The sequence below is a fragment of the Halyomorpha halys genome, unplaced genomic scaffold, assembly GCF_000696795.3.
Source record: "Halyomorpha halys isolate HHAL.00 unplaced genomic scaffold, Hhal_1.1 Scaffold692.1, whole genome shotgun sequence".
Lineage (NCBI taxonomy): Eukaryota > Metazoa > Arthropoda > Insecta > Hemiptera > Pentatomidae > Halyomorpha > Halyomorpha halys.
The window spans coordinates 353,767-380,640 of NW_027113553.1; the positions used below are offsets into that span (position 1 = coordinate 353,767).

The 26,874-nt window shown below is 30.2% G+C and overlaps 1 protein-coding gene across 2 annotated transcripts in view; it reads left to right on the plus strand.

Annotated features, from left to right (window-relative positions):
• The window catches only part of LOC106685446 (uncharacterized), a 213,943-nt gene that overhangs the window by 148,394 nt on the left and 38,675 nt on the right, over positions 1-26,874 (plus strand). Inside the window, exon 4 of one of the 2 annotated variants that reach the window (XM_024358894.2) lies at positions 17,002-17,048. The gene's annotated coding sequence lies outside the window, so the exon portion shown is untranslated. Of the gene's footprint in view, positions 1-17,001; positions 17,049-22,196; positions 22,271-26,874 lie in introns of those variants that run through there. The other variant, XM_067050986.1, reaches the window with a different exon arrangement.

Consider the following 26,874-nt stretch of genomic DNA (forward strand, 5'->3'; position numbering starts at 1 on the left):
CTGGCAATCCTCCGAGGCGCCTGAAAAGAAGATGGCCTCCTGATCTTATATTGTAAACTGCTTTTAGAGTTCTACTACTGGGTAGTTTCTCTACATGCTGTATCATATCATTATGTCAGTATGATCAAATTTACTTTTTGTATTTTTTATACAGTTGTAAATATCAATAAATTAAGAAAAAAAAAATTACATTTTAACTATTAGGGCGTTGTGGAGGCTATACTATTTTAAAGTACAATATGAATTGATCTCCAATGATACAACTTATAATTCAATGTATGATACGACCAAATTCGATGTAAGTCAGTCTAAAAATAAGTTAAAATAATTAACTACAATCATGTATTTTAAATTAAAAGATAATTACAATATCTTCAAATAGAATTTTAATTTATTAGAAAGATAGTTACTCCCCTAAATATTAGTTATATTATTCATGTCATTATTACCATCCTGACTATCCATTTCTTGATATTTTAGTCATTTTATTGAACGACTTTTTAAATTTATAATTAGTAATATTTGAAAAAATAATCTTAATGAGCTATTATGCTACTGCTAATTACATATTAATAGCCTTCAAGTATGGCTAGTCTGTTCCACCATACGAGACAAATCGAATAAATCAAATATCGTGATTTGTAGGTTGGATGCATTTTATCTTTGAAGGAGCTCTATTGTTTTCGTCCAGTTTCATGCTACAAGTTGTGGATTCCCTTTACAAACAGAATTCCACCTAATCCGCAATTTAACGTTTTTGTTTATCGAAATTCTTTTGTCTAGTAGAACTAGCTACAATTTCCCAGCGCTCCATGTCACTGGTAAAACTTACCAAAACGCCAGTTCCCCAGTTCTTTGCATTAGACAGATTATAAAAAAATATGTATATTTCTGAAATATATATTTATCTTAATATCTCTTACAACATTTTGATAGCTTCTGTTTAGTACATTTAAAATTATTAGATATTAATTTTATTGATAATGTCCACAAAATATTTACCTATGTTCTGAATATTTAATTAAACATTGTCTGACAATATTTCAGATTTTTAATGACGTAAATTGATTTAGATGTTTTCAAATTCTATTATCTGTTGTTTTATTTACATTTTCAACATTAATAAAAGAAAAAATTGAAATTATTCATATTACTTTGACTAATGCAGTTTTGAGCGTTTATTTATTTATTTATTTTAAAGAATCTGTGAGACAGTATTTATGGCATTACATACATCATTCCATCATTAAGATTCCACAAACGCGATTTTATGAATTGGAATTTTCAAATTTAATTAAAAACTTTGTTTGCAATTTTTTGATAATAGTTTAGTTTCGATGATAGAACTGAGGCTATGTCCTATCAGTCATGGTGGCAAAAAATTTTTGAATTGTTGAATTTCTAAATTCGTATAATCTTCTTTGAAAAACAAATGTTTTAATTGAAGAACCATACTGATTTCGAATAAGTATACACCGAGTAGAATATTTTAACATGAACTAGTTAGTACTTTCGCAGTATGATTATATTTTATTATCGGTATATCTTTAGATGCATTTTTTTTCTGACTTTCACATATTTCTTTTACTAATAATGCCTTTCAGATTATCTACTTGGTATTTAATTATACTTTAAATGGTTTCTATGATGTGGAATTCTACCCATCTTGACATTCAGACCCCAGCTATTTCAGTCGACAGTAGCCGCCAGTGGCAGTTTGGGTGGCCAGGAGTGTTCCAAGCCGCAGTAATGGGCTGTTGCCTTAACTGCATTCCCAGCAAGCCCTGCCGGGCTGTGAGATACCTCCCTTCCACAGCTTCCATTCAACACGGTGACCCAACTATTTGCGTAACAACAGTTATTTCCATTCGCCCTGCTTGAAATAGGACAGCTACATCAAGATGCTCAGGATAAGAGAGATACTATATTTTTGGGTTCATTATTTTTGTATTACAAGTACAATAACGTTATAAATCTTATCACAGTCACTCCTTTACAAAAATAGAAAATTAAAAATATAAAGTCGAATTTGTAAATTTTTTGTCGGGTATATCAAGAAAATAACTTTTACGACGTGTAGGTCCATTTGTATTTGTATCATGAATATTCTACATAAAGTTATAGTAATCAGGCTAATGGTGAAGAAAAAGCAGTAGATAAGTCAACGGTATAGTGCCAACTTCATGAGTTTCGATTTTTTCCTTTGAATAAAATGGTGTATTATACATTTCTTGAGCAATTTTTTGAGTATGTAGTAATATTCTTTTTAGTGACATATTTTCATACCCATGTTAGCGCCTCCATAATATAAATTTATTTATTATTTCGTTTCCTTATTTACATATATTTATTTATTGATGTGAATCATAAACCTTATGTGAATAAGAAGGAGATGGTACCGGTTGCGGTCAGCAAAACTATTATATTTAATAGATTCAACTACTTAGATTCCTTGTTTTTTCATCATTTTAAATGGATTTTGAATAATCCTTTGGTCACTTTGAATAATCCTTTTGTCATGTCATACACGTCCACCAATCACAATAGCCCCGATGAAGAACTGCAATCTTACCCGAAACATTGGCAATTTATAAATTATTAATACTATTTATTACACTACAAACCTTCAAATTATTAGTTGACCGTATATGATTTATTGTAGGATGATGGTGAGGTAGGCGGTCAAGAAAGGTAAATAAAGTATCAAAACCACAGCTAACTTGTTATTACGTATTATTATCATATTATAAAATAACTAATTCCTAAATTTGTGAAAATCTGGTGGTCAAACGTAATTTTGACATTATCACCTCCCTGTACAATCGTTGATCTAGTAACAGTACTTCCTTACAGTACTGAACCCCTGATTAGATTTATTGGTATAGACTTATTTATTTATTTTAAGGTTACTAGTTAATAGTTTTTTTGTTGTTCATGTACCTTTCTTGATTACCACTCAGACATTCTTCCAACTACAAACTTCTATTTTTTTCATTCATATAATACATTAAATATGTATCATCTAAGAAAAATCTTTCATTGGTTTATTACCATGTTACAGCGTTTATTATTGGAAATTATGATTATATCTTAATTGCGGTATAATCACATGAATTTGTCAAAGTAACTTACTGTATTTGGACTTTTTTAAATAAGTAAATGGCAGTAATTCGTCATTTAAAAAATAAAATCGATTCAGTTATTGTTAGTACATTAACGGAACTATCGGTCGTCACATAAAAAAAAAAAATAAATGAATAAAAACATTTCAGAATGATTCAATGATGATTTTTCATAATAAACGATTTTCATCATTTTTAAAGGAGACATTATCAACTATATTTCAGATATTTTTATCATTAGCAGAGGAATACGATAGGGCCTCCCGAATTTTTTTTTAGAACGAACATTTGAAAAGTATTGAATTCTACCAAAAATTATATATATAAATAATTGACCATATTAATTTCAATTCTGAAGAAGATGGGCAGGGATGCGGTCATAAAAAAACAAAAGTAGTTAACAACTATTTATTTACTGACTGATGTCGAGCTTCATCAGGACTAAAAATATACAAATAGCTGTTTCCTGAAATAGTTTTTTGTGTATTTTTTTTATTTATCTTTTTTTTTATCATTTTAGCCCCGATAAATCTCTACCAAGTGGGGCGAAACGTCGGTAAATAAATAGTTTGTTGTTAACTATTTTTGTTTTCTTGTTACCGCATCCCTGACCATCTTCATAATCTACCAAAAATTGTCTACAATGTATCCTCTGGTGCTTTAACGTAGGTATGCTTAGGCGTGTGTAGACGATTTGAAACATAAAACGCGAGTGAATATTATGAATTCTGATAATAAAAAAAAAAATTATCTTTCTGCACTTATGTTTCATAAAATCACGGTATTATGCATCAATAACTTCAGTTTAGCCCTGGTTGCCTATGCAATTCCGCACCCTAAATGGCACCATGAGCGTGGTCATTAAGCAAGCTATGCCACTGGTCTCTCCTCCACCGATCCCATTTAAATTCCCACACCTGTTCCATCGACTCGACTATCTGAGCTTGATGGAATCCTTGGACATTAACCCACTCCTGGTATAATTGTCTCGAAATATTTTAATCGGAAGCGATGGATCCATCAATTAGGCTCACCAATTGGACTCTTTAGGGACAATAGTTGCTCCTGATGGCGACGCACGGGGGCTCTTTAGGCAAATCCCCCCATCATCATCTCCATTAGTGGAGCTTAAGAACGCTCATCCACTCATGGAGCAATCGTTTCATCCCGCCACTTATCTGTCTCTAACGACAACACCCTCGTTCATGTTTTTTAAACAGATCTCTGAGGGAGTGGGTGCCAATTTATGGAAATGGTAGATGAAGAACGAGGATGTGATGTGGTTATAAAGACCGCTTTCGGCAAAGATGCGCTTTACCGCCACCCCAGAACTTGGGCTTTAACTTTTCCCAGTGAAGGAATAATGACCCGTTTCATATGCAAATGACCATGAGGCATCTGAGAAGGTCGGCTCTCCCACGTCTGATGTTCTATTTCTTTAATTGCTCAAGGTGTATTATGGTGATCTTTCTTCCTCTTAGCTGTTATGGAAGATATTCAAGGATGCAGTATGACAATATCAAATAATTTGATAAAAAAAAAATATCTATTCCATATTTAATTTTCGTATCTTTAATCAAAGCCTAATTACTGAGGAATATCAAAACTTGTTAGAAAATAAATTGGACCACAGCTCCAGATCGTACAATTACTGTTTTAATTGAAGACTAATAACACAAGACTTCACAATTAATGGAAATAAATATTTTTTATTCTAAGTGTTCATTCATGCTAAACATACTGATTAAACTAAAGAAAAAAAAGGAGTAGAAAAGTAAATAAATAATAAAAATTAATAAATCTGACAAACATTTGCATATAAACAATATTTACATTCAGCCTTGAGAGCCCCTAAACAAGCTTTGTCACCCTCATTCGGATGGCAAAGCAGGGCTCCATTAGATCCCAGCGTCTCTTTTGCACCCACGTCACTGGTATTGAGAATACTAAGCGAGATCACTAGAGCCACCGCATACGTAAAGAGAAGAAGCTAGTCTGATAAATAACAAATTATATCTTAAATAAAATGTTAAATTTTTGTGTCCACTATTCAAACAATTCCAATAAAAACATAGGTTTTAACATGGTACTTAAATTTACTAAAATCTGTTTAGAATCGGGCTTTTTAATTAGGTTGGTGCTACAAAGAAAAATACATAAATGCTTTAAACTTTTCAATCTATTACATACACTGCACACTAACTCCTTAACAACTTTAACAACACCACAATTTCATGGCATTTTGAGATTCATTTTTAGACTGAATCTAAACTCTAATCTGAATCTTATGCCTATACTCAACCTCTTTTCTTAAAAATCGATTATCATTCAAAAGTTGCAAAATCGCAGTCGCACATAATTTATGGTTCAGAAAATTCAGTTACGATAATAGCTCATCAGAAGTGGGTTTCGAATGACTTCATATTACACAGAATTTAATTCTAGACACTTGTGTGTGAAATATCTTAGATAAGACTATCTTATATTTGGTTTCGGGAAATAGTGATACTCTGATTACTACATAGCTATGATAAAATATTACATATAAAAAATATAAATTTAATAAAGAAAATAAATTTACTCCATAGTGTATTGATTATTGAGTATTGACCTTATAATTTCTAAGAAATAACAAAAAAAAAGACAAAGTAATGCAATTTAGTAATAATAATTTTAATACACCGTGAATAGAAACATTGAAATCATATATCATATTATTATTGATAAGTATTTTATGTTAAATACATTAGGCTATGGTATATTTATTTGGGAAGTATGAAATAAAAAAAAAATTTCTTTATTTACTTTTTTTTAGCAATAATTCTTAGCAAATAAATGCTGTATAGAACTATTACAGATACATAAAAGAATAGAATGAAAATTTAATACATGCAGTAAGACAGATAATAACATGTAGAAACTTAACAGTTTAGATGGAAATTAAACCAAACAACATTGCTTATTAAACGACAGTGCAGGTTTTGTGGTTGTGGTTTTGGCATTTATTACAACGCTACTCAAATATTTTTATGGTTTATCTAGATTATATTCGATGGACCTGCCATAATAATAATAAACGAAAATCCTCCTTATCGTGTATTCATATGACACAGCCCTTCATTTGGAGTCTATCTTTCTGTTGCCAATATGATTGTATAGCAGAATAGGTCAAGATTACAACTTATATTATCACCATTGACTGTTTAACTAAATAAAATAAGAGAAACATAAATTTTACTATGAAAGATTTTATATTGATTCATTGTAACTAACACTTGATATATAAACACCATGCTATGTCACCAAGCTTAAAGATATGAATCTAACATAATTGTTTTGTATTCTTTTACAAAATGTTATATTAAATTAAGTTTGTATGATAAATTATTTTTAGAAGATTGTTAAGTTATTTCCTTCTTTCATCGTTTTTGGAAATTAATTCATCCTATTCCCATTTCTATGTTTAATTACTTTTACATTAGTTCATCAACCTTACCAACGTTTCGGACAGTCCGTCCATCTTCAAGGACCTATTTAAAACATATATATATATATATATATATATATATATATAGTCTCAAAAGTTTTTCTTATGAATTATAGTCAACTTTTTGTTTTAACATTAATCTATATACATTCAATAACATATTTTTTTTTTAGTGATTTTCAGATTAAATTTTGTTAGAAATTATGTTATTTATTATATAAAAACTGTAACTAAAAAACATATTTAAAATTAACAACAGTCATCGTTTGGCATTAACCACTGTTTATGTTCTATTTCTTTTTATTTTTGGTATATTGTCAATACCTATTTTATTTTACTAATCATGTCTGTGTAGTGTGCGACTACCCGTCGGAAAACTAATTTATAGTTGACTACTTGTTTTATATTTTTTTGTGATGTGTATTGCTTCTTTGATTTTTCTTATTTTATTGATATGTGCTTTGTCTATTATTTCTGTTTCATCAATATGAAAATAGTAGTTGTTAACTGTTGCATATTTGATTAGAGCTGTCTTGATATTTTTGGCATTTTCTGTGTTTATTCTATTTTTAAAGTTTTGTGATGTTTCTCCAATATAGAATTTGTGTTAACTTTGTTCGCATTTTGTTTAATGTATTATATATTTTTTTAAATTATTTTATCTCGTCTTTTTTGTTTGTTTAATATGTTGCTACTATACATTCCCAACTTTATATTATTATGTTCACACTGTGTTCTATACCCTGAAGATGGACGGTCCAGACCGTCAGAATAAATAAAATCTCTAAACGACATAAACAGAAGAATAAATAAATAAAATGTGATGAACGAATGTAAATGTTATTATATAAAGAAATAGAAGTAGGAAGGAATTAATTTCTCGTAGCGAAAAGATATAGAAAATATATCTAGATCAATGTAGAAAAAAAAAAGTTTGGGCCCTTCCAGAATACTCCCATTCAACACAGTGTGCGATCTATGTCGAATGCGATGTCTATATCATACGGAGGCCCAATTGTCAACTGTCACTGTCCATTGACATGTACTGCAAATAGTTTATTGATTGTTTGACGAGAACTTTCATATAACAACATAATAATAACAACACAAGAATTGATCGAGTTGTTATTGATTTTTAATCACCATTTTATTCCAACTTCAAGAAAATGCATAGTTCAAATTAAATTAATTAGCATAATGTATATTCTAGTAAAACTATCCTCTCTCGTACGCAAAGTATCCCTAAGAGCTACCTGGAACTATCATTATTCCAACTGAGTCCTGTGATCTTCACGTCCAGCCGTAGAAAAGGAAACCGAAGCATTTCCAAGTGCTCCAGGTTTAGCGACCTTGGGCCCCTTGCCAGTAATTGGCCATTCATCTACTTCTCTCCTGGTTTTCACACAGAGCATCGCTAGGAGTGAAATATCATTAAAGAATTTTACTTTCATCAATAATTCACATTTTATTTAGGTTTAGTGCTGTATACAGGTTTAGTCAATGTTTCAATCCCATGTCAAGGAAGTCGCTCAATAGCTTGATTTTATTTACAAGAGCAATACACATTTTTAGCATTCTCTCTGGAATTGAAATAAATTCCTCGCTAGTTCAAGAGCATAGATTTCTATATTTTCACTGTGGTCATTACTTCACCGTACTAATTTTCCCAATGAGGCTTTCAGCAGACAGATTGATCAACTCTTACAGTTTTCAGAAAAGTACCATTAGTAAAATTGCTTATTGGAAAATGTTTAATTTATTTTTGCAAACGTATGGCAGAAATATAATAATATAAATGTTAACTAAAATTAACATTCTGCTCATAACCATTTATTCAACAATAAATTATTATAGATGCATTATTGAAAAATCTAAGGATGATTTTATAGAGTTGGTCGTCCTTGCATATAAATATACATATAATTATGCTGTCGAGAATATGGGTAATATTCACATAATTATATTTGTGTGTCAATTTTGAATTTTCGTGTAGGAGATTAAGTTATTATCTAAAAAGTGTGAGTGATTTAAGGTTCCGTGTTGGTTAATTTTAAATTTTCATTGTCTAGTCCAAGTAACTTTCTCATTTATCATCATTTTAATAAACAAATAAAGCGTAATTTCTTACACAATATACAATATACAAACCAAGATTAACATTCATGCATCCGAAACTTTGTTTAACAGTATTATCTTAAAACCTTCTCGTGCTAAATGTTTTATAAACAGTCGGTTAAAAAAAATTAATGTCTTCAGATCTTAGTTTCCATTGTAAAGTCTACAAAACAAATATTTTTCAAGTTCTAAGTTACGCTTGTGATTAATAATATTCTTCTGGGACTATGGTCAATAACGTCAATAAATAAATGCAGATAATATAATATACTGATATATAATATAATATAATATTGAGAGGGCTCATTATCCATAGCTTTTGGATATTCTGATAAAAAAAAAATTGATGATGTTTCGTTAGATAGGTTTTGGTTCATTTGTACCAGACGCATTCAATCCATTCAATCGAAAGTCCTTGGAACAATAGTCAATGCTCCTTACTATGTAACCAACAATACCCAACATCATGACCTTACATGACCTTAATATCGTATTTGTATCAGACCTTACTGAATCCAAATTCACCATATGCCATGAGAAACTTACTCATCATCCTTATTTCATAACACAACTCCTATGTAGCATTACCCTTTCCTACAATCCTCCCCGAAACTCGATTCAGAGTTCTCCTGGATATTTTAAATAGGAGTGATTGTGTTTAAGATATTATTTTACTTTAGGCTTAAATTAATTTTTTTTTCTCATCTATTTCTTATTTTGTTATAATTTAATTTATATATTAGTAGGTATAGTGTAAATAAGCTCTATGATCCCTGTTACCGTTGTCCAAATGTAAGACAGAATGTAATAGTGCACAATAAATTAAAAAAAAGAAAGTTTATATGTAAATCTACTATAGAATAAAAAAATGTGTTTTAAAGACTTTATTCTCATGTGGATGCTGTAGATAAATTTGGGATCTTATATAAGCTAAATAACAAGGTTATATCTGGTTTTCAAATTTTATATACGATTTATAAAATACACTTAATATAGACAGTTGATAAAATTTAAAATTGAATTTGAAGCAACCATCTAATTCCTCTCGAACCCAATCCTTACAGTCCAAAATCCTTCGTAAAATCCTTAATGCTCCTTACTTTGTCACAAATCAAATCATCAATCAGGACTTCAATGTCCCCCATGTTGCCGAATTGGCCAGAACCAGATACCAATCCTTCCATAATAAACTTCCCAACCACCCAAACCAACTCGTTTCTAACCTGGCTTCTCCTTCACTACCTAATAATCCTCCTTGGCGTCCGAAAAGAAGATGGCCTCGAGATCTTCTCCTTTAGAAATGTTTTTGGATTTCTATCAATGGGTATATTCTCCACATAATATCACTCATGTCATAATATCACTTGCAGCAAATTTACTTGATGTGTATATATGTATATATGTAAAAAAAAAAAGTTTGAAGCCATGTTGATCTGTTCCAATTCATATACCTGAAATAGTGAAATTATGCCATCACTATACACATTTAATTGAAATTACATAATTACTTAGGTATAACGAAAACTATATAATTTAGGTCTTAAAATATTATCAATAGTTTATAAAACTAGTAACATTTTTAGGTTCCTAGGTAAAACACATTAATTTTTCAGTTTAGAGCCTGTAAGTTCAGAAATAACAGATCATGTCTCGTTGAGGCATTTGCCGAAGACGTTTGCTGCGGAAGATTTACGACTGGTAATAAGAAGAAGTAGCCATCCTCAGAAGGACATCAAAATGGGACTTAAACACCCGCCGCAGGCTCAAGATTTATCCTCCTTCAGCGGCCACCATTCAACTGTCAGTTCCTCATGGTCCTTGTTTAATGGGATGAACCACTGAAACAGTTTCCTTCCCGATCCGGTATAAAAAAGGACATCAATAAGTCTGGACTCCTGGAGTTGATGGATTGTCGATTGAGTTCGATCCAGTGATTTATTGTAACGTTTAAAGATGGTGCCGATGTTGCAATAACGGAGTTTTTTATTGTTGCATTAATCGAGATTCAGGACAGAAAAATAAACCGACTCATTATGAATAAACCATCCTGAACTTATAAAAAGCAAAGTGTACATTTTTTTTCAATTTTAAATTGAGAGACCGTATGTTGAAAATGGAAAAAAGCCATGTTATACTGTTAGGTTTTTCATACATCAGCTGAAGAGGAAAGATTAAATCTAGGGTAGGATATTTCAAAAACATGAAGATCTTATACATGTACGATTCCCAAAATTATTTCTGATGTTTCGTTGCACTCCATCAAATAAAAATTAGCGTTCACATATATAATATTTATAAATATACACGTTCTTAACCCGTCATCGGTCGCTCGGTCGATTTTAACACGGATGGACAAGAGTAAGACTTTTTCTCACATTTCTTAATTAAAGCTCTTAAACGCATTTTTAAAAATATAAAACTTGATATAGATTAGGTTTATTTAAGCATAACACAAAAAAGTATTTAAAAAAATGATTTTGATACAAGACCAAACCAGTTTAAAAAAATTAAAAAACAAATTTATAATAATTATAAAATATTATTAAACATAATATAATATTTTGAGACAGAAAAAGTTATAAAAATAATCAAAACAGAGATCATATTAGAAGAGCATAACACTAATCTTAAAAAATAAATGCTTAGTCTGAAGAAATCTCTTGTGCATTACTAATGCAAGTGAACACCGTATCATTGGTACATATAGGTCTTTTGCATTGGTGGCAATTCTCTTTTTTTTTTTTATTCGTTCTCCTGTGATAGATTTCAAAAATCCCCTCCGTAATAATGGGTGTGGCGCAGTGGTGAAGTGACAACATGAAAAGACAAATTTTTATGATAAGACCCCCTAATATACACTTTTAGTATCGATTCATGGTAAATAATAGGTACCTAATGAAGTTCCTACCACTTCAAACCTACGTTCCCCTAGTTCTGCTATTTTCTTCCTCGAGAAAAAAACATTTTTATGGATTAAATACAGTTTTATTTTTAGAATCCTCACAACTTGAATATTTTTATAGCAGCCTCAGTCGCGCGTGAGATAATGTCTTATGAGAAGGGTATATTGTCAGGGAATGAGGGCTGGACGCTTACTCAGAGCTGCTAGAGTACTGGAGGGCGAGGTATAGAAGGAAAAGACCGTAACTGAAGATTCCAGGAAGATGGGAACCACAGTCTCCCTCTAACAGCTTCCAGACCCGAAAAACGATTAACATGAGAGAAATTCTCACCCAGCGACCAATGACGGGTTAAAGATATTTTTTTTCTCTCGCTTGCATATTAGCCTTAAATACGCGGAGTTTATTCAGAAATTTTACGTACTCCATACGAAACCGCATACTATGTGTATGTAAAGTGAATTTTACATTGAAACATGGTATTAATATTATATGGACAATATCAAATAAAGATAAAAGAACAAAAATATAACTGAAAAATTAAGTGCTCTTAAAACAAGAAATTCCCTAAACTAACAAATTAAAGGAATTCTCAAATATAAAATAGGGGAAAATTATAAATAGAAATACAAAAGAACCGAACATAAGAAACCTTATACAAATAAAGGTTTAACCAAAAATTAAGCAAAATTTATTTTATATGAATAAAATGATACCATTAAGCATTAAGTTGGGTAAAAAAAATTATTAATTAAAACAAGAACTATAAGTTCATGAATATTAAAATATATAATAAAATAAGTACAGTAAATAGGTAAGAAATTAGATATTGCATAGAATAAACGTAATGAAAATATCATTAATTCAATTAAACATATTAATTGAGTCAATCTATAATGAGGAGGGATGATTATATTGATATCTTGAGTTTTTATAAATCACATTAAATACGTCAGATGAATTACATTTTGGTTATTTCCTTAGATATCGACCTCAGAGTTCTTAAATACATATTTGTGTTTAAATATGACTATATCGATAAAATCAGCAATAATTATAATTTTTTTTTAAGCATTAGTATTTGTGAAGAAGATTGTGTTGCCCCCTAATACTGATTTGCACCAAGTCTTAACTATCATTTAATAATCAGTGATAAATGACAAAAATATCTGTAGTTACTCATCGACTGATACACTATTTAAGCTTTTATCAGAACACAGTACTAAAATTTAATCTGCATTTTAGATAAGCACTGTTAAAAAACGCATCAACATTATAAAAACTATTTTTAGATTCTAAAGAATTATTATTAGCCAGGTTCGATCTCACGGAATCGGATTGGTTAGTTGTACTGTATTATAGAATTATTTCTTTAATCCATCGAATAAAGAATAATTAACCTCTATATACCGTATGAGAAATGGATAAAAATGTCTTCAAAACCATTTCCCCCTATATAATAAATAAATAATAAAATGTTAACTCTTGAAGAAGTTTGTCGGGGGGTGCGGTCAGCAAAGAACAACATAAATAAACAAAACCATATTTATTTATTTTATGCCGACGTTTCGACCTGAGTTTCAGGTCTTCATCAGGGCTATAGAACAAAAGAGATAACAACAACATTTAGAGTAACATACAATTGAAAAGGAATAGTATACAAACAAATTTAGAATTATATAAAATATTGAATTTTATTTATTTATTTATGTTGTTCTTTGCTGGCCGCACCCCCCGACAAACTTCTTCTAGCATTAATCTACGGTCAACTATCTACACCTCATAATAAAATGTTAAATTTTATTATTGTTATAAAGTTTGTCGTAATAAAATAAAATAAGAAGATTAGCATCAGAACTTTAACCATGTATTTTCTATGTGCATCATTCTATCGGGACATTCCTTGCGTTATCGAGGCAACACGGGCCTTCCATTATGATGCACTTAGCTGAGGCTGATTTGCAATTACTTTAATGCAACACGATTGAGCCACTGACTCCAGAGATCCCCGTACTGTTCAACTGCAGCCGCATGGGTTATAAAATATTCATCGCCAACTAAGGGCCATTATTCAATCGCAGACAGATTAGCCGAAGAACCCTAGCCTCCCTTGGCAGCCCTGCGCAGCCGGTGGATGTTTCCAGAAAACAGCGCATTACCATAGCATGGGCGAGGGATCCGGTTGCGAATACATCTGCATCCACTTACCGCGGGAGCTCCTCAACCGGACAATCTGCGATCTCATTGCCGGGTAATCACCGGCGACAATTTAACGCCCCTGCAGTTCCTCCAGACGTTTTAAGTCTTCAAGGTCTTTGGCGGCATCCGGTCTCTCTTCTGTGATGTAAAAGTGTATTCCAGCGTGTGTTCTGGTAGTTTGTGTAATGCACTATAATAGATGCCGTTCAGTTCCGAATTCGAAATGCTGTTGCTACATTAGATAAATGCACTTAAGCTGAGATACAGTATCAACAAAAATGTGATGGAAGCATTCCTATCTAATTTAACTTTTTTATATTTTATTTGTAATCTTAACACGTTCTTGAGATTGGTTAATATTGTTTAAATAAATAAAATTTTATCCATTTAGTTTCAAAATATATTTTATTCCTTTATAAGTCCGACGTTTCAGGCAATTTGGCCATCCTCAAGGACAATCTTAATAAAATTTTAGAACTAAATCATTTAAAATAACAACTTTATGCTGGCTAGGCTGCCGAGGTCATTTATATCAGCTTACAAATTTTCCTTTACATTAGCCAAATGTTCACATTAAATTAAAATTATTTATCACGGTCAACCTCTTTTGTTAAAATTTATCACAACAATATAGCATTCCAATCTAATTTTAATTTTATTTTATATTCACTGATTTTTAAAGGATTATTTGTAATTTTATTTTATTGTTTGAAAACTAAAGGATATAGGAATGTGTTATAGATATTTATGAAAATAAATATTTCAATATTTTGAATATACTAAATTAATAAAAAATTTTGTTTGTTAAAGCCATTCAAGTATTAATTAAAAAAAAAATAATGTCCGATTTTATCAGTTCAAAAATTCCTTACACATTTCAGGACACTTCCTGTTTACATTTTATATAGCTCCAACTGGTTTTCATGATCCATTTTCAGCCATCTTGGTTTTTGAACAGATTGCGACTTCTTCTAGGGCCTTCTCATGTTGTGTTTTTCTGGTTACCTAATAAAATCAAACGTTGTGAGTGAATATTTAGAAAAAAGCGAATTTCGTTTAAGAAATTCTAGAGATATGGGATTTCCCAAACCTAAATTGTGTTCTTTATAGCTCATATTAGGAGACGTTTATAAGGGACATAGTGGTATGGGTTCGAAGTCCAAAAGTATGAACATTTAATATCTATCTGTAGTTTCTCACACCTTACCTCTACTGTTAAAGGTTATGTTTCATTATACATATTATTTTTCCATTAAAAATATATCGCTGAACCTTTACTTAGATTTTGACAGTATTATAATTTTTTTTGTTTAATTTATAAAAAAATATATAAAAATTAAAATATTGGTATAATATTAATTTAAATAGTAGGTAACATTATTTTAAATGACGACTGATAATTGCCTGTTATATTTGAAAAAATAACAAAATATTTTTTGATGGTGCTTTTAGGTAATTAATATATTAGGAGGTACAGCATAATGCAATTATTGAAGGATCTCTCTTACTAACAGGCTATCAAACTTGAATAAAAGTATGGCGAACAAAAAGAAATAGACAACAAAACATAACTCAAAAGGAATAAACGATGTTGGAATTGGGCTGTCACGCGAGGCTAACTGTAATATTATGATATTGACTTTTATGTTTTTTCTTATTATTATATGGGGAGAGGATAGGCACAGTTGGTAGGGCACTCTCCTAAATTCTAATTCTGGTTCAAGCCCATAGGAAAAATCCTCGAAAAACTCATTCTGAAACCCCTATTCCCCATTCTAGATTTCAATTATATAATCACTAGTTTGGATTTCGAACATCCCACTCCACTAACCAATAATGTCATCGTGTGGATGACGTTGTCTAGTCTCCTTTGGAGCCCGTAATGTACTTCGGGGGGGTCTTTTTCGATTTAAAACAGGCTTTTGATCGAGTCTGGCACCCGGGACTGCTTTGCAAACTTAGTAAATTCCTACTTCCCACATACTTCCTACATTCCTTTATCACTGATAGATTATTCCAAGTAAACCACAATGTTTTCTATTCATCCCACTATTCTCAGTCCGCTGGTGTTCATCAAAGTAGTATTCTCGGTCCCATCCTCTACACCGTCTATACACCTGACATACCGACCAATCCTAACACTTATGCCGATGACACATGTGCCCTCGCAGTTAATAATAACCCTTTACCTGCATCCCAGACTCTCCAATCCCATATTACAGTCCTCAAGAATGGTTTCGAAATTGGAGGATTGAAATAAATCCTGCCATAAACCTACCGACTGCCTTACAGTCTCCTTTAATAATGTTGATCTCACCCCTCTCGAACAAATCCGCTATATTGAACTACATCTGGACAAACGACTAAACTGGAATCCTCACACCAGACTCAAAAGACAGGAAACTGCACGTCGATTTCGACAATTACAGCACTTACTGGACAAACGGTCCAAACTTCCAATACATTAAGCAAACGATTGATCTACTCGACTGCAATAAGTCCAATCTGGACAAACGGAGTTGAGCTTTGAGGCTCCACAAACCTTCGAATTCCTCTCGTATTCAATCCGAAATCCTTCTTAAAATCCTCAATGCTGTTTACTTTGTCACAAATAAAATCATCTATAAAGACCTTAATGTTCTATATGTAACCGATCTAGCCCAAACCAGGTATCATTCCTTCCATCCTAAACTCCCTAACCATCCAAACCCATTAGTATCTAACCCTCTTTCCTCTTTCTTTCCCGTCAATCCTCCGAGGTTCCTGAAAAGAAGATGGTCTGCTGATGTAAAAACTGCATAAAAGTGCTACGAATGAGTAGTTTCTCTACACGCCTGTATCACTCCATAATAACGTACATAAAATTTACTAAATATATAATTATGTACTGTTATAAATTCCAATATACATAATAAAATAAAGAGAGATGTGAAGCCTGTTATGGCAGAAAATTTATTTTGTTTATTTTCTGCTCTATGTGTCATGGATAGACTGTATAGTATCAACCCTCTCTCTCAATTACTGGCATTTACTCTTGTAATATCGGGAATATTAATAAAAAAAGAGGGTATGTAGAGTATATTCATTTTTGCCTTCCAATATTTATGTTGTTTTTTTTTTATCTTCATTTTCAGTTATTCTCTTTACTGTAGATTAATTTATTTTTTTCTTGTTTCAGACTTTCGAAGGAAATCAAAAAGGCTAAAACCGAAGACACATTACTAGGTAAATTTATCAAGTTCTATTTTACTTTCTTTTATATAACAATAATAATATGTTTGCGCTTTGTTAAGCTTTTGGTGCTTTTGAATTAGAAGCAATGTTAATTATTATATATACTATAATTGTTTATAGTCATCATTATACATGAGGTTAAGGAAGGTGTGAATTTAATTTTTCTCGTAATTTATAACCGTGCTAAATATCAATAAACGTTAAAAGTTTCTCACTGATTTTGATTAGTAATATGCATGATCATTCATAATAGTTCGATAGTTCTAATATCATTTTATCTGTTCTCTTAATAATGATTTATTAGGTAACTTTAGTTAATGATTCAGATTAATAACACTTTGAATGATTGTTTTTACGCAAAACGGTCAAAAAGCTTAAGTGGGTCTGATATAAATTGCTAAATGCTACTGGGAGTTGTAGGCGGGTTCTGGATAACGGGACGTGTGGACCAGGCAGATGTGTCCTCCCGATTCACACTGATCTTTTTATCCTGATATATATGTATCTATTAACTTTTCTTTTTACTTTATATTATTATACATTCTATTTTACCGAAAATACTCTCAAAAATCTTGGATGGTCTCCTTCTTACAGAATTTGTTTTCAACGTTTCGTATTACTTTTGGAATTAATAAATATTTACATCAAGAAACAAGTATAGTTTAGTGTAATATACATAATTGTGAATACCATAATATAACGAGCATTGATTGGCCATCTGATTATATAAATTAAAAATACTATTGCTTGAAAACTATAAACTTAATATATAATTAAGATATTATGTGGAATTCCAACATGAAAAAGCACTTTAATTATTCATTAACAGAGTTTATAATTGTTTACTTAGGAAAAACTTGAAATGAGAATTTTTATGTGATGATTTGTTCATGCTTCTTCATAATCTGACTGAAAAAAATTTAATGCGGTGTGCGCATCACACGACTTTTACTTACCACTCTACTTAGAGTTTAAATGTCAACATTTAGCCTCCCTTGTTCCCAACTCATCAACAGAAAGGCTTATATACAAGTTAAGTGAAATAAAAAACTTAACTATTTAATAATTGCGGTGACGAAAACATTTATCCGACTTGAAAAACGGAAAAACCCACCACGTAGGTATCTGCTGAGTCAAATTCTTGTTAAAACAGATGATTTATTTACAGGTTTTTCTTAATTAGGCATATCTCCATTACTTTCTACGACTTTCTATGTTAAATATTTTTTCTAAACTGTCCAGCTTTCCAATAGTATATAATACATGTATATTACTACACTTATTTCTGCAAATATGTTCTCACCCTAGATAAATCGTTTTCTTTTTATTATCTTAGGTTAGTTATAAAATAATTTCATAACTTATATTTATCTATATTCCATTATTAGTAAAAATATAACATGGTTAATTAAAAAAAAAACAAAAAAAAACTAGATGTACTTTGGAAAAAGATTTTTTTTCTTTAAATCAGCATTGCAGATTATTGCATCATTGTAGCCCTGTCAGACTATTCAACCATGATACGACTTATCTAATATCAAATAATCCTTAATTGTACATTAATTTACCGAGTTTAATCAAAATCGTTAAAGCCACTTTTGTGAAAATCCTGAAAAAAGTGTAACATTTACTATATAAAACGGCACTTTCGGTTGGTCGATTTTACCGACACACAGACGTTTTCTTTAAACTTGCTTCATCTAACATAGTTTTTAATTAATATAAAATTTGTGAATATTTTCGTATTTCCATATTTCCTTGCTTTTTTTTTTAGCGATGAGAAGATTGGATATTAAATGGGTAAAAGTTTTAGAATGTTTAAAAAACTTACATTTTAAATCTACAACAGGTTTATTATTGGTAATAATAAAATGGCAGTTCATCATATTAATAATTAGTAATATATAAAGTGTTAATTAATTATTATTTCATACTTGAGATCAATAATTAACGATTTAATTAATTTTGCAATAATAATAGCCTTAATATTTAAACGTTGTAGTAGCCTGTCTATTTATTCATTAATTTCGTTAAAAAAATCCATAATGTTTTAACTAAAGTGGTCAAATTCACCGTCTTACCTACTAGTTGTTTACAGTTAGCGAAAAACACGATTAAACTATGATCACTCAACTAAAAATTAATGAGTTATTATAGTTTTAGTTAATTCTTATTTAAAGAGAAATAAGTCGAATGCTATTTTTTTTTTAACTGCCAGATGACTCACGCTAGACAAAGGACATTCTTCTGGATATAAAAGGATAAAAAGTTACAACCGACTTTGTACATTGACACTGGAAGTTTTAGCTACTAACTCATAATCCATGTTCTCATAAAAATATCGTAATGATCTCTGAGTTACCTGAATATTTGTGGGAATCGTAGAATACCATAGTAGCTGCGTCACATACAAAATGCGAAATTCGGTGAGGTGTTTTCAACAGTAGATTAGTTCTATTGGATGACAAAACATGTTAATACTATAGTGAAAATGAGAAACCCATAAATCAGTACTGACGAAAACTGTGAATCTTTGGAAATTATTATTATGTTTATTGTTACATTAATAAACATTTTGAATTAACAAAACCAATATCATTTTCATATAAGTGGGAAAATCATTTCAAAAACTATCTTTTTTCAGAAAAAATAAGACAGCTATTATATTAATATTAGTTAACCAATATTTTTTGCAGAACTATCGCCTTTATACAAAAATATTATATAAAAAAGTTGTATCATGTATCCAAGAATTGAGTTTATGAGATTTCTGAAAAATCATAATGACGTTGAGAATAAATGATCCTAACGTGACTAATCCTTCAATTTTGAAGGTATCAAAATGCGTTTTACAATGTAAATCATGAAGTATTAAAATTCAAGTATGAACTGCAATCACGTTTTTTGTTACGCAACTTACCGTACCTGTCCGCACAGATTGAAAATCAGTAAAATTGGTAACACTATAGAAGTATGCCTGAAACTTATTTCTATGGAATTTTTTGATCATATTGAAGCATTTGGAATGATTTATATCAGACAGTCTGTATGAGGGTGCCCGCTTGTGTTTATGTTTGTGTGTATTATATATTTTTTTATTCCCTATGGCGGTCCCAAGACGACCACTCCTACTAAATAATCTCTAAGGGGCACCTCTTCCATTAAGAAGAGGAAGTTCATTACCAAGGGCCCTCGAGTCGGATGAACAAAAACTGTGGCCCTTCCTTGACCGCTCTGATTACTAAACCAGCCCGAAGAACCCCATCATACGGAATTCGGTATACCTCCGCCTTCTCCTATTTCTTCTGGTCGCTAGGGATTGCGATTGAGGCAAAAACTTTGATTAAATTAAACCCAGAAATCGATTCCGGTACGGATAAGCATCTAGGTTTCCATAAGTCACAAGATATAAATAAAATCCCATAAGGAATCCTTCGATTATAAGCGGTAATAAAACATGTCATAAAAGTTACTAACGTCTTCTAGTATGCTTTCTCCTTTTTATACCGTACTATCCTTGGAAGATACTAGGTCACAACAATTGCTGGTTTAAGAACTACGTTTAAAAATACATGAATTTTCTAATATATCTAGCTGTGAAACCGCAATAGTAATTAAAATAAAATAGTAGCTACTATAATTTGTAAAAGTAATATAAAATATTATTATACTTGAGTTAATTATTTGAGGATTGTAATGGTTATAATCCCTTTTTAATATTTTCCAAGATACAATTTTGCCCAGGTCGTTGGTTTTATGAACTCAACCATGTAAATTGACTTTGAATGTTAGGGTGAGAAAATTTGTAATAAAAAATAAATTATAAAAACTACCTCTTTTTTTATTTAAGAGAAAACTCGGCTAAGCAATCACTCTTCTAAACACGAATATTTTCTAAATTTTCTTTTTTTTTTAGTTATGTTTAAGTAAACGTAGAGTTTTATGGCATAACTTGGTGATTTTGACGATTTTTCAAAATATTTTGTAAAAATTGTCTTTTTACAACTTTTAACTTTAAATTGTAACAAAATTTCATTATGTAAATCATAAAACTATAACAATTTTTTTATAATCAAATTGCGTTATTAAGTTATATATTGAGATATGTAAGAATAATTATAATTTTGATATCATATAAAAAACCAAAAAAAAATTACCAAGTGTTCATGTATAGCAAAATATTGTCTCTGAAATAACAAAATAAAAGCGATGGACTTTTGAAAATCTTTACAGACATTGAAAGTGAAATGGCGTTGAGATGGATGCTATATGTTAAATAGAAAGCTCATGGTGAAAATTCGTCAACGAAGATACGTTTTGAACCGAAGTGTTTCTTATTATTTAATTTCTTATTCTTGTTCTGTAGTTCTTATTCACAAGTAATTTAGTATGTGAGTGTGTGAGTCTATATTAAAAGTATTCATCTATAAAATGCCAAAGACAATAAAATAAATAAAGTAAAAAGGGCATAGTAACCAAGAAGTTGATCGCCCAGAATAATATTGTAATCTTATCTAGTAATTTGTTTCATTTTTGTAGACATTTTTCAAAAATACATATACATCAAACGAAAAATTGTCATTTTTGATGACTTAGTGAGGATAGTGATTCCGCAAACGAATGAAATATTTAATATTTTGAACTTATTTCTTTACAAATATTGTTAATTTGCAATGTACTTATGTATTCTATTTATAATACATATTATAACAAACATAATAATATATATTAATATATTATAATTTCTGCTACATTTATGGACAGTTATAAATAATAAACTAAAAATAGAGAAATAGGTTGGCCAATCATCATATGCCTTCAAATTCTTGGTTTTTAAACAAATGATCATAAATTATAGTTGGATTAGAATACTGGCTTCGATCTAGATTTCAGTAGCACCCCAGCGTCAAAAGACATGTACACAGACAGGTTCAAAGCCCGCCCTGGGAGGAAGGACATAGTATACCCTTCACCTCATACTCCTCCCGTCAGATTCGACATAACTGTCTCGAGGTGTCATCTGCAGTAATGCGAGGAGACACAAAAAACACGTCCGTACTTGCGGATCCGTGGTCAGCGAGATGAGTCATCCAGGTACATCACACCTAGCCCCCACCACGCGATCCACCCGAGCCCCTCTACGTCCGAGTTGGATTAGTTGGGTTTCCGATCTACTCTGTGCTGGATCCGCGAATCTAAGAGAGCATTTTGACGTAAGTGGAATCATGTGTTTAATTCTTTAGAATAGTCTGTCATTATTCACTGAAAATATTTTTATTATTCATAGAAATTTATTAATTTATTTTATAGCATTTTGGGGGTTGGACTTTTCTTAATTTTTTTATATGAAAAAGCTGTGTAGTTTAGGGCTGAAATTCTTACCTTATGAAACCCTGAATATAAAAGTCATTTTTAATGACTTGGTTTTGGGCTCAACACCTCTTGTTTCCGGCATCTTATTATATAAATAAGTGAACCATATCACGAGAAAATTAATTATTTATCTTTCATTCAAGGTTACAATTAATAATTAGACGTTTTAATAAGAAGAAATATGAAAAACAAGCGATTATGTATGCATATATATTTATATACATAATACCATTGTATGTATTATGTATCTATGTACATACACAAAGTTATGAAGATTTTGCGAAAACCTTTAAGAGATAATTTGGATTTAGTACTATGATATTTCTTAGAAAGAATTATGACTTTTTTCCCTATTAAATATTCTGAGATTATGTATATTTTATATTTATGTATGTTTTTGAATCATTGAGGTGGATTCTTTATAACAAAAATCTTTAAATTAATGATCTCAAAAAGATTTGGAAGGATTCGTGAAAGGGATAAATACTTTATTTTTTGTAAATGGTTTGTGATGTGAAATATTTAAAAAAAAAAAAAAAAATTATGTTTACAAAACAAGCTAAAACTGGGGAAATAAAAAAATAAATATATAAAATTCCTGCTTTTACTATTATCATGCAGCTGTCGACCTCCGCTCGCTTTGCTCACTCAAAAAATATAAACAAACTCCTAACAGATCTTTTTCAGTGGAATCCGGGTCTATTCCGTTTGTAACATTTCGTTTAAGTGAGTCTTAAAGTTCTCGCCGCTGGAGCTGGTTTTGTAGTGTAGTACATTTCTCTTTTTTAGAAAGATTAGAAATAGTCCAAAGGAGTCATTTTTTTCTCTATTGAGCCTATTGATAGGTTTTATTGAATCAATTCTCCATTGTATATATTGTTTTCGGATTTATTATGTTTATTTATTGGTTTTGTAAAAAAAAAAAAATCATATTTTTTATTGAGGTTATCTATTTAAGATGGAGACTATTTTTATTTTCCGAAATATTATTTTACCGGAAAAATACTCAGAGATGAGGTAAACAGATCATGATAATTAGAATTTGTATTTTAGTTTTCCATTTTAAGTGCTACAACGAGAGCAGAAAAAACGAGTTGTTTAGATTATTTATCTATTATAGCCATTGTATGAGACCTTTTTCGCACATTCCAGCTGTCTTGTACGACGTGCCATTTAACCGTTCGTTTTTGCTAGAGAATTGAGCGTAGAGGCGGGTGAGTGTACATTCTCCCTGTACGTAGGCAGGAAAAACTAAAGTGAATATTTAGAAGTATTATTGCAATGTGTTTTCCCTTCAAATGCAAAAATATTTAACATTAGTAACATCTTATAATCAGATACAATCGCTGAAGGAAGAAATATTACTTCTAATCTTTTAGCCTGTATTTTTTTGCTAAAATGTAATTTTAAGTATTGAGCAGAAATATGAACTGCTATCTATTACTAAAATAACTGGTAAATATATTTTTTAATTTGCTTAGAATTATATTGAGAATTACAAATTATTGTAAATACTTTGATTCTATTACGTTAACCACCCGCAATCCCCTCCCTCCCAGAAAAAAAATATTCATCCAGTGTTGTTAATATAGTTTAAACTTTTAAAGCCAGTTTTAAGAACTTCAAACTGCCACCTCATTTGTAATTGAGAATTTAAGTAAGCAAACGTTGACTGTGAGTGACTGAGGTCATTTTTATTTATTTTTTTATTACCCTATTTTCATGTTTACCAATCTATATTTTTTCAATAATGAAACACCGATCCATATTACGCAAATTGCAAAGATATAATTAAAAATTACAAGTTGGAATGGTGTAGTTTTAAACAATCAGCAAAATTGTTACACATATATTTTAATTTATAAAAATAGTGAAATTTTTGAATAATTTCCATATTTAAACCAAACGATGAAACTGAAACAATCAGTTGATAACTATTGTGCTATTAATTTTTTTTAAAAAAATTGGAATGTTTTGTAATGTTTGAGTAGACAGATTGAACTATTAAGTAATGTGAATAGAGCAAAAAAATCATAGTAGTCTCTTTTCATATTAAAATTAAATTCGACATATTTTACAATTTATTATGTACATCAATTCAATAATAGTAAATTTGCCTCCTCAGCTTAACAGATTGATTAAAAGTAAAATTATTTGTATAACAATAAAAGAAATCTTTAGATATTATATTGGCATATTATTGACTAATATATTTTATTTGAAAAAGTTATCATGTATACATTTAATTACATTAGCATATTACTATTGGTGTGGAGTTTTCCCGTGGTGTATGAATTCTCTCACCACAATTTTATTTATCTCATCTACCAAAGTGTGCATCCCTTCAACTCAAGTTAACCTACGGTTAAACTTTTTCTTATTATTTTGCTACAGCATTATCATTCTATGAAGTTATTTGACGTCTGAATAGATTTGATTTTTAAAAAATCATCAAGGGATATCTTCAAAGAACATTGCCTTGTCAGTACAGATTATGCGGTGTCAATTAATACATAGGTAATTCAAATTATAGGCTTTTGTTAATTATTATTTCATAATGATATATCAAGCTCGTTAAATACGCGATAACAAGATCTGGTTTAGTTAACTTCCTTAAATAAAGGAAGAAAGGACATGGTGTCCTGTCCACTTTTTTCTATATCTAATTTAATTTACCGGTTTCGGAATCCGAAAAAAATAAAAAATGTCGTCTTGACTTCGTCGTTCCCAATTTCGGTTGCTACCGTTATTCTTCTTAACACAGACATTGGATTTGTATATGATAAATTATAGAACTATATGATATCGAGCGAAATGACGGTTAAAGAACAATCGTTCATTTAAATACTGGGAGTAACCCAAAACTGAGTAATATAGGTGAACAGAATTATTCCTGGTCCTCTTGCTAAGAAATAGTTTTAAAAAAAGTTTATGTATATATTTGAATACCTCCGTCGGCTTATTGATTTACAACGTTGTGAATGAATGTTTATAATTGTAGGTGAGATTAATTAAAAATTTCACAAACTTCAAATGTTTAAATCAGAGGATTGAAAATTTGTTCGTGAAACGTGTTTTTGTCGGAGATGTTCCTATTGCTAGACTCAACATTCTTCTGCTGGCCACCATTTTTTCTAAAGCAGTAATGAAGCAACTAAATCACTTTTCATCTTTTTTCCAAACGGAAATGAAGGGGAAATACGACCTTAATGGCACTGTTGCTCCTTTTTTTTATTTAATAATTTTTTTTTGTTGCAAAAACTCGTTTTAACCAGCATTAATACAATATTGTTCTATTTTGAAAAAAAACAAACTTAAAAATATATTTTTTAATTAGATCTTGAGAATGAAAAGTATTCTCCCTTGTTTTAATTATTTCATTAAAACCAATAACAACTTTTCGGAAATGTCACATTTCCTTTTTTACAATTTAAAATAATTACCTGAATTGAATTCTATTAAAATTACATTTTGTGTTTTCCTTATTAGTCTTATAATGCTTACAATAACAAATTATTGTCAGTAATATAAATTTAATTAATTAAAATTACCAATATATTGTAAAACTGGAACCAGGTTATCTTTACCATTGATAACAAATAAATTATAAATTATAAGTCAATACTCTCCTACCTCTGTTCTACAAAAGATGACTAATCTATTAACAGTATATTTTTTTTAATAATTTTTTTTTAAATATAACAACAAGACAATAATTTATTAAATTTACTTTACTATCCGATACTATTATACAACATTAAATTACTAAATGGTTTACAATTTTTTTTAAAAGTACTGGACGTTAATTTTTTTTGTAATATATTTTTAAGTTTGGAATATAAGTTTCTTTCAGTCCTGAAAATTTTAAATAAGAAAAGAAAAAAAATATTATAAAATGAATGATTGCATAGGTTTGCACGGGTTTGGGCCATACTCAAATAGTGGTGTATCATTGTGACTAAAATTATTTTAATTAATACAAGTCTTAAAAAATTATGGAAATCAGCCATACAATGTATTCACTTGATGCTCAGTTTTCTAAAGTCTGTTAGTGAACCCCTGAGGGTTTGGGAAAAGTTCGGAGGGTGTATGCACTGCGTTAGGTTTTGTTCATGCCTGATGTAACAACGAGTATACTTTTGTTAAGTTACTTTTTAATATGGCTTGTTTTATTTTTTGAGTTTTCATCATAACCGTGAAGTCCCAAAGGCGTCTACGGATTCGAATTGCTAGTTGAAGAGTGGAAATTCTTCACTGAATAATAGCAATCAACTAGCAGAACATTAGGATAGTTATAATATTACTTTTATTTATATTTCATCATGAATGTATTTTATTTTTCGCTACATTTTTATTTTTATATTTACCAGAAAAAAGAAAAAGAAAGTAAATAAATTTAATTGTTGTGAAGATATTTTCATTTTTTTTTTTTTTTTTTTTTTTT